Here is a 9,884-nt window from a genome sequence, read left to right as displayed (position 1 = left end):
CCAGCAATTCTAACCATGTGGGTTCTGTACTTGAGCCAGTTTGCAACCCATCTAGTGACATAGGGGTTTATATTTAATCTGGTGAGCTTATCTATAATGCCTGAGTGGGGTATTGTATCGAAGGCTTTTGCGAGGTCCAGATAGGTTGTGTGGACCACCTTCCCCTCGTCAATGGCCTTGGTGACTGTTTCAAAGTAATCGACCAGGTTTAAGAGGCAGGATCTGCCCTTAACAAAGCCAAACTGGGTAGGATCCAGTGTCTGTAGGTCCCCAATATCTTTATTTATAAGGTCCATGATGATCCTTTCCATAGCATTGCAGACCAAGCTAGTCAGACTTATGGGGCGATAGTTTCCAGGATCCATTGAGGCACCACCTTTGTGGAGAGGAACCACCATTGCTGTACGCCACTCTTTGGGTACATATCCAGTAGTAAGGCTGAGATTGAACAGTAGTTTTATGTTTGGGTTTAGCTCTTCTTGGAGTTCATGTAGGACGCAGCCCGCGACACCGTCTGGTCCCATTGATGCTGTGTTTTTTGCTTTGGAGAGGTTGGTTCTTACCTGAGCATCTGAGATGTCAGGGGGGCAGCACTCTGCTGGGATAGATATTTGCCCTTTTGGTGGGGAGGGGGGGAGTTTGCACTGAACCTGTCAGCTAGGATGTTGGCAATGTCTGTGGGTTCGGTGTATTTTTTGTCATTTTGGACTAATTCTGAGCATATCTGAGAATTCCCACCCAGGTTCCTAACATAACTAAAGAAAGCTTTGTGATTATCCTTAGGGTCCTGTGCAATTTTTCTCTCGAAGCTGACCTTAGACGATTTTGTGAGTGCCCGTAGTTTTTTGCTAATACTGATCAGAGATGCCTTCCCTTTTTGGGATTTTGCTCTATCATGTAGTAGCTTCCTCCTTCTATTGTATAGTTTGCTTATGGCTGGGGTCCACCAGACAGGACGTCTGCCTTTGGAGGATTGGGTCTTGGTTTTATTTGAGATTGCATAATCCATGCATTCCTGAAGGTGTTCATAGAATGCGTTTATAAAGGATTCTGCGGTCTGGGCCGTATTTTCCACAGGCCCCGGGGCTTTGAAGGATTCCACCTCGGTTTTGAGGAGTGTGAAATTTGCTTTACAGCTTATATATACTTATAAATGATTTCTGGGTTAATCACATTTGTTTTCCATAAACATTTTACCCCTTTTGTCTTTGTCTTATAAGTGGATTGCACCAATATCACATATTCCTTAGGATTCCATTTGTAATTGTCATTTGTTTTGTGACATTTCTTGAAGGAAGATAATTGATCTTTTGTTCAGTTTTAAATATTTCAGTATATTTGATCTGTTGCTAGGATTGTTAAAGCCATTGGTATTTAAAGTGAATAAAGTTAAATCCATCTTAGGTTATTTAGACTATGTATTTTTTGTTTTATTGTGACTATTAAACATTTTCCTTTGATATCTATAAAGTATATGTTTGAGCTTTTAAAGGAAATGATCAGTTTTATACTTTGAGTGTTTACCAGTAAAGTAATGTTTTGGTCAGGCATACTAAAAATGTTTTTGTGAAATAACACATTTAAATGAATAAATGTTAACAAAACTAAGACCCACACTAGCCATGGAAAGAAAATCATTCCTAATCTGACAGATAAACCTAAGTCCATCAGATTATTACTCATACTTTGACAATCCAGAACATCTGAGCTCCAAAAATGAAATCATATGGAGAATATCTGTAATAGGAATAAGCAATATTTGTATTATTTTGAACAGATATAGTACCATTGTAGATTAGACATAATTCTAATACAATATAAAAGTCTACTTATTGTATAAGCAATTAATATTTATATAAAACATAGATGACAAGCAAGTCAATCATAGTAAAGTACTATGTATCATATATAAAACCTCAGTAAAAGATTATAGCACACAGTTATTTAACATATTCACCCTTACTGATGAAGTCTTTCAAAACGTATTACTTAATATAAATAGATGGTAATATTTATACCTAATGTTTATAATACAATGTATTTACTGGCTATATCAGAAGTTATATTTCTTTTTTTTTGCCAGGATTTAAGTAATCACTTTGTTTGTTGCTAACTTACTTAAAGCATCGAGTTTGTTTTATGTAAACACTGATGAAAGTTAGTGCATTTTAATTATCAGTGCATCCTTCTTCTTCCCATTTCCTACACATAAGGATTTTCATATATGTTGTTTCTTATTATAAAATGAGTGAAATTATAGGTTAAAAATAACAAATTCACTTATTGTGATTAATGATTACAAGTTTGCTTTCAATATTCATATATTGCAATTTTATGGCATATACTGAAAGTTTTTAGATTTAAATGGCCACATTCTATTTTGTATAATCAGCAAAGGTTAAACTGAATGATTACTGTCAATTTAATACTATTTGTTTAGAATGTGACTGTTACATTCTGTGACATTCCTAGTTCAGGCTTCTGTTGTTTTCCTTGAACAGCTTTGTCAGTTTGATGTCATGTATAAAACATTAGTTACCTTGGTAACAGCTTAAGTATTATGTATGGTCAGGATGTGTTACAAAACCACAATTCAAGCTAAAACAATTACATGACTTGTTATGCATATTTATTTATATAAGACAATCATCATGCTTCCCCTTCATGTTCAATATAGCGTATGTCATTTATGACAAGTTAAAACAGTAGTGTTGTTATACTCAAGCCCATGTTATTAAACTGAGCGTCCATTGTCAATTTAATACTATTTGTTCAGAATATGGTTGTTACATTCTTTGACATTTCAAGTTCAGACTTCTATTGTTTCTCTTGAACAACTTTGTCAGTTTGATGTCATGTACAAAACATTAGTTATCTATACAACCGCTTAAGTATTATATATAGTCAAGATGGGTCACAAAAACTACAATTCAAGTTAAACCAATTACATGACTTGTTATGCATATTTACTTATATAAGAAAATCATCATGCTTCCCCTTGATGTTCAATATAGTGTATGTCATTTATGACAAGTTAAGACAGTAGTGTTATTATACACAAGCCCATGTTATTAAATCCAGTCTTTAATACCTAAATTCAGCAGACTGGTTCATCTTATGCAATGATTATATATTTTATGTCTAGACTTACTAAAATCATACATTGCATAACTAGTGTGTTATTTTTTTTTTGGCTGTTGCTTAGTTATTTGAGAGACCACAAGCTGTTAAGCATTATCGTCACTCTGTCTCCTTTACCATAGCAATCTGGGAGCATCTGTTTCTGTTAGTGTGTTGGTGTACTGCTTACCAGAGGCTCGTGATGCACCTGAAGCAAAGCTTCATTTCACTGCAACTTCAAGCCTAAATTCTCTCCCTTTCATTGAGGTATCAGCCAGGAAAAGAAAAGAGAGCAAACAGATTAATAAAAACTCCCAACAAACTGCCACAAGAAGAGACAACACACTCCTCCAGCCCTCCCACCTCTCACTCAGCAGATGTACAAACAAGCCATTCTCTGCCAAATATCCCAAATCACAGTTCTATCCACCCCCTTTCCCTGGATCCAGGCTAAAACACCAAATGTCTCTTCCTAATTCACAAGCATCAGTAAATCTCAATCACAAGCTGGAACCCACAGCTTCCTGGAGATGAAAACAGCAACATGTATCAGCTGCCAGACACAGCTGCATCCACATACACTTTGTCAGGCTTAATCAAACAGCATTTGAAGCAATGACACCTGCCATAATTGATATTAACTATGTTTGTACAGAATAATGTCATTTGTACTTGTTGCCAGACACAGCTGCATCCACGCACACCATATCAGGATTGATCAAACATCACTCATAGCCGCAATACCTGCCATAACTGATATTAACTATATTTAGACAGAATAATGGTGACATTTGTACTATGAGCTTGCTACTACTATTTAATCAGGATATACATGACATTTCTAAATCATACTTTAACTGAAGAAGGCATTAGTCTCCATGAAGGCATTTTTTTTTTCAAAGCACACTACTGTTACTATTATATATGATGTTAATTTGTTACACGAGTCTGAACTCTGATGAATGGTACCTTGTTGAATTAATTACTTAAATTATTATAAGTAAAATCATTGAAAAATGAACAAGATAAGTAGTCATTGAGTTCAAGTAGGGGAATAGAAACGTCTATGTTTGTATTATATGTTGCTTTGTTTCTATAATGTAAATAGTAACCCATCTTGACTTGCCTTTGTTTATGAAGAATTATTGGACTATTTGAGCATTCTGAATACATTACTGTTTCTCAGTTTAAGAATCACTCTTTTTTTTTTTTTTTTTTTTTTTTTTAAATAAAAACAGATGACAAGTGATATACCATATCAGTTGATACTTTGAGAGATGTAGTTGTAAGAGTTATTTTTTTGGGAAACCTATCTTGGAATCAATTTTTTTGTTTCTTCTTTCTAGCATCAGTCCAATGATTTGTTTCTTTTAAGAGTGGGGGGCCATCTGTTTCATTTCTTCTGGGATAGGCACTATGTTGGTGTTTTTGATGAATATAGCAGCTTTTTCTAGGTCATTGAAGGTTTTCATCTCATTGGCAAAAAGTATTTTTATCTTGGCTGGAAAGGCCAGCTTTGCTTTATTGTTGTTTTGTTTCTTTTATTATTGGCCAGACTTTTTTCCTTTGTTCTAGTATTCTGGAAGAGTAATCACTGTCAGACCTTATCAGGCTTTGATTGTATTTTAAGGGTGATTTTCTGCAAGCAGATTTTAATATTAGTTCCTTGTCCAGAAATGAAAGAAATTTTATAACTATGGATCTGGGTGGAGTATTTGTTTAGTTTGAAGCAGGTTTCCTTAGTGCTCTATGCACTCTTTCAATTCCAAATAAAAGTCCCTCTTTCAAGTCTAAAAATTCAGGAATCCAGGTTGTTAAGAATGAAATAATGTCTTCACCTTCAGTGTTTTCAGGCAGATCAGAGATCCTTATGTTGTTTCTCCTTTCCCTGTTTTCTAAGTCATCTATTTTGTTAAGCATCCATATATTCTGTTTAAGCAGAAATTCTTTTTGGAATTCTTCCTCTGAGTCTCCCTTCAATGTCATTTTGAGAAGTATCGATATTTGTTATTTTTGTATGATGTTGCTATAATAGTTCCTTAAGAGCATCAGTCTGTTTTTGAGAATTTAATTAGAGGTTTTCTAAGTCATTTTTAAAGCCATCCATTTTCAAAGATAGTTCCTGTAAGGTAGATGTCATCAGCACTTAGATTTCTTTTTTCAAAGCAGCATACGGGTGAGAATTCCTTGAGTTGTTCATATTCAGTGACTCAATATGTCTCCAAGTTACTTGACAGGAAAAGTTTTGTACATCTCCACCAAAATTGATATTTATGTAGTTTAGTAGTTTATCTATAGATTTCTGACATTTTAAACTTGAAAATAATAACATTTTCCTATATTATTATACTAGATTATGGATCTCTCAAAATTCACTGCTCTCAGTTGGCCATCTAGGCTCCACTCCCAATGAGGGAAATCCTGACTGCTAAATCCATTACACATATCGGCACTTGGAATGTTCATATAGCCTACAGCACTGGTAAAAATTCAAAAAAATCATACACGAGATGAAGAGTTACAATCTACTGGTTGCTGGAACCAGTGAAATGGGATGGACTGGATCAGGCAAGATTATTTCAGATGATGTCACCATTCTGTTTTCAGGTGGCGACAGGCATGAGAATAAGTTGGCATACTGCTTAGCAAGGAGGCATCAAAAACTGTAGTCAGTTGGAACAAATCAATGACAGAATTATTTCAGTAGGCCTATGGAGCCGTTTCACCAAACTAATGTTACTATAAGTTTATACACCAACAAAAGCCACCACAGATACTGAAAATGAAGAATTTAATGAGCAGCTACAAGATGTGATCACCTCAATTCCCAGCTATGACCTTAGAATTGCGATGCTGATTTCAATGCTCAAATCGGAAACAATAGAGAAGGATTTGAACACATCCTTGGCTCTGCTGCTTTAGGAAACAGAATACATAATGGCTATAGATTACTGTAGTTCTGTGGTGACAATCACCTTAAAGTTGGTGGCAACATATTCAAACACAAAAACGCTCATAAGACAACATGGCATTCACCTGATATATACATGGTGAATCAGATTGATCACATTTGCATATCTCATTAAAGGGCGAGTATGCTTCAAGATGTCAGAGTACATAGGGGAGATGATGTCACGTCTAATCACTGTGTGGTCGCATCAATGAAAACAAAATTCAAGAACTGAAAGAAAAAGCCAGTATCTCCTTGATTTAGCACTAACATGTTGACATCACCTGATGTGCAAACCAAATACAACATCAAGGTCCAAAAGTGATTCTCTGCCCTACAGCGTGTAGATAATGACATTGAACAGCAACAGGAACAATTCAAGACAATCACCAAAGAGTGCAGAAGCAACAACTGGGTATAAGAGAGGCAAAGGAAAAGAAGCGTGGATAACAAGTGAAACTTGGAAAGCCATTGATAAAGTGATTGCAAACGAATACAAGAGCAGGCATACCAAACTGGCCAGTCATTAAACACTGACTAAAGAATATAAACAGAAAGATAAAATGATCAAAAAAGATGTCAAAGGCAGATCATGCCTACTGAACCTGATCGACTTCTTTGTGGCAGTCACCAAAGCCATAGACAAGGGTAAGGTGGTTCACACAGCCAATCTTGACCTCGCCAAGGCTTTCGACACTAACCCCCATTCTGGAATTATAGCTAAACTCACTAAACTAGGTATAAATAAATCCCTCCATCACAAGACTGGTTGCCAACTGGCTCACTGACAGAACCCACACTGTACAAGTTGCAGACTCCAAATCTGACTTCAAACCAGTGACAATTGGGGACATTTCCTGTTTGGTATCTACTTCTCTGAAGTACAGGCTAACACAGAAGGCCTTTGGCTAATGAAGTTTGCAGATGACTGCAAACCAGGAGCCATAGTAGAGTCCCCAAATGATGTGGACATCCTACAGAAGGACCTCACTGAGACAGATGCCTGATGTCAGAGCCATGGCCTCAAGTTCAATGCCAAAAAGTGCATTGTCATCCCCTTTGGTGAAAACTCTGTACCCACGAGCTACCACATAGGTGGCAGTCTACTTAATGTCAAATGTGTGATAAGAGACCTTGGGACCCGGGTGGACAGTAGTCTTTCCTTTAATAATCACATCGGTATAGCAGTCAGAAAATCCTTCTACGTGGCACAACTTATCACAAAAGGGTTCTCATCCAGAAAAAAAGAGGTAATTTTTCCCCTCTACTCGTCACTCATTAGACCCATTATAGAGTACAATGCCCCTTTTGGAACATACCTCACAAGACATCTGCAGGAGCTGGAAAGGTCATGGAAGTACCTCACAGACTGATACAACAGGGAGTGGAATGCAAACAATGACCACATCAACGGAGAAACAGGGTGGAAAAGTAGGCCTCAAAATGAATCCTGACTAAGTTATTAATGAAGCAGTAAAAGTTGCAACATTCAGTGCTATGTATTTAATATTAAAAAAAGCCATAGGATAGTAACTCACGTGATTATAATAAAACCAGGGAGCAGCTAGGTCTGAATGGGCACTGGTAATATTGCTGGCACAGACTAGAAACCTTTTTCTTTTGCTAATAAAAGATGTTCTAGTAGCAAGCTTTCTTGCCTCCATTAGTACTTGCTACATATCCTCTGAAAACAAGTACCTAAAGGGAATTAAGACCATATAATCCAGAAAGTCAACTGAAGTTGATGTTGGGGTGTATCAAACACTTGTTTTTGTGTGAGTAGATCCAGTCTGTGAGGAAGCTTATGGTAATTTCCTCTAGCCCATTTCCATAAGAAGGGAGAACCACTGTTGCCTGAGCCAGAAGGCAGTTGCCACCATGATCTTGGGGGATTTTGCCACCATGATCTTGGGGGATTCCTTCTGAATCTAAATAAGTACCCTGGATATTACTTTTTTATTTTTATTTATTTTTATTTTATTGACATTTGTTAACCGGGTTAGTCCAACTGGGCTTATAGCCCATTTTCAGTGGAGACCCAAGGAGAAAAGCTCCAGGTTACAAAAAATAATGCAATAAACATAAATCTCAAACAAGAATATTAATTAAAATTTACTGTACAATTAAAAGATTTGTACTTCAGTATAGTAGAGGGTACAGTATACAAAAGGGAGTAAAGTAAGCTTGAAATTTAACACTGAATGCAAAGTGCCTAATCCATTAAACAAACTATCCAAAGTCAGGTAGAAATCATTTGGAACATTTTAACATATAGTGGAGATAGGAGTGGTTATTAACCTAGGTTGGGTCATGGCAGGGGCAAGTCCTAGTGTTGAGAAGATACTGTTCTTTTTTTAAGTATAGAGAGGGAAATGGAGCGGATGTGTATAGGGAGTTTGTTCCAGGCTTGGACAACACAGCATTTATAGAGAAGTTTCCAAACATTTCTTTTTGGATGGTAAGGATCTAAAAGTTGCTGGTTAGAGCTAAGTCGGGTCCTGGAAGAGGAGTAGTGAGATATCAGGGTGGATAGAGCAGGACAAGAAGTTAGTTTGTATATAATAGTATGTAATATTCAGAATTGTAGTAGTAGGAGTTTTTGGGGGAGTTCAAGCCATTGAAGGTTATTTAGGGCTAGGCAGTGGTGAGACCTGTAAGGACAGTCTGTAACAAATCTTGCTATCTTGTGGTATGTCTGTTGCAGTTTAAGCATAGTAATAGATTGGATGTTAGAATAGGGGCTGCATACAAAAGGAGGGAAGGAGGAAGGCTTGAGCCAGGGAGAGTCTAGTGTTTACACTAAGGAACTTTATATTGCGATATAGTAATCCTAGTTTCTGGTGTTTTTTTTTTTTGATACAGTGAAGTATGTGAGGGTTAAACTTAAGTTCATCATCAATGATGACTCCCAAGAGCTTTGTTTGGGGTTCAGATTTTATGATAGTGTTGTTGGAGGATGTAATGGTAAAAGTGGACTTGTGGTAAGAGAGGGACTGGGGGAGAAAGAGCAAGATCTTAGTCTTTTTAGGATTAAGAATGAGTAAGTTATCAGATAGCCATTTTTCAGTAGATGCAAAGATATCTTGGGTTAGTGTGATAAGTTCAGAGACATTGCTAGAGGTGGAGATAAGCGTATTGGATGAGGAGGCTTGTTGACATGATTTATGTAGTTCGTTAGTAAATACATTAAATAGGAGGGGACCCAAGATGGAGCCCTGTGGGACACCAAACGGGATGGGAATATAAGAGCAGGAAGACAGCCATTTTACTGATTGCTGCCTGTGACAGAGATAGCTGGAGAACCAGGATAGAGAGGTAGTTCAAAGGTTGAGATTAGCCAGTTTAGTTAGCAGAAATGGGTGAGATACTGTATGGAAAGCTTTGGATAGATCAAGGAAGAGACAGGATAGGAGTTTGTTGTTGTCACGGGCTTCAGCAATAGTATGACTAAATGATAGGAGAGCAGTAGTTGTACTATGGTTAGGGCGAAAACCATGTTGAGTGGGAGGAAATAGGTTATGCTGGAGGAGATAGTTGAGAAGTTATGAATGAATGCATTTCTCAAGTATTTTAGAGAGAGGGGACAGGATGGTGATGGGTCAGAAGTTAGATGGATCTGATGAGTTTCCACCTTTATGGAGGGGTATTGTGAAAAAGGATTTCCAAATGAGAGGTACAGTGGCTTCTTGGATTGACCTGTTGATGAGAATAGATATAGGATATGCTATAGACTCAGCTGCCAGTTTGAGGAAGCTAGAGGGGAGGTTGTCAGTAGAGGGAGAGCAGGGCTTTAGTTTCAGAAGAAGAGTTTTGA

General features: G+C 37.1%; 1 protein-coding gene across 1 annotated transcript in view; it reads right to left on the bottom strand.

Moving 5' to 3' along the window:
- Positions 1–9,884, bottom strand: part of CACNB2 (calcium voltage-gated channel auxiliary subunit beta 2) — a 1,902,347-nt gene that overhangs the window by 1,852,450 nt on the left and 40,013 nt on the right. The window lies entirely within an intron of this gene.

The sequence above is a fragment of the Protopterus annectens genome, chromosome 3.part0 (genome assembly GCF_019279795.1).
Source record: "Protopterus annectens isolate FY-2018-M chromosome 3.part0, PAN1.0, whole genome shotgun sequence".
In the NCBI taxonomy this organism is placed as follows: domain Eukaryota; kingdom Metazoa; phylum Chordata; order Ceratodontiformes; family Protopteridae; genus Protopterus; species Protopterus annectens.
This window is presented reverse-complemented; position numbering and strand designations above follow the sequence as displayed.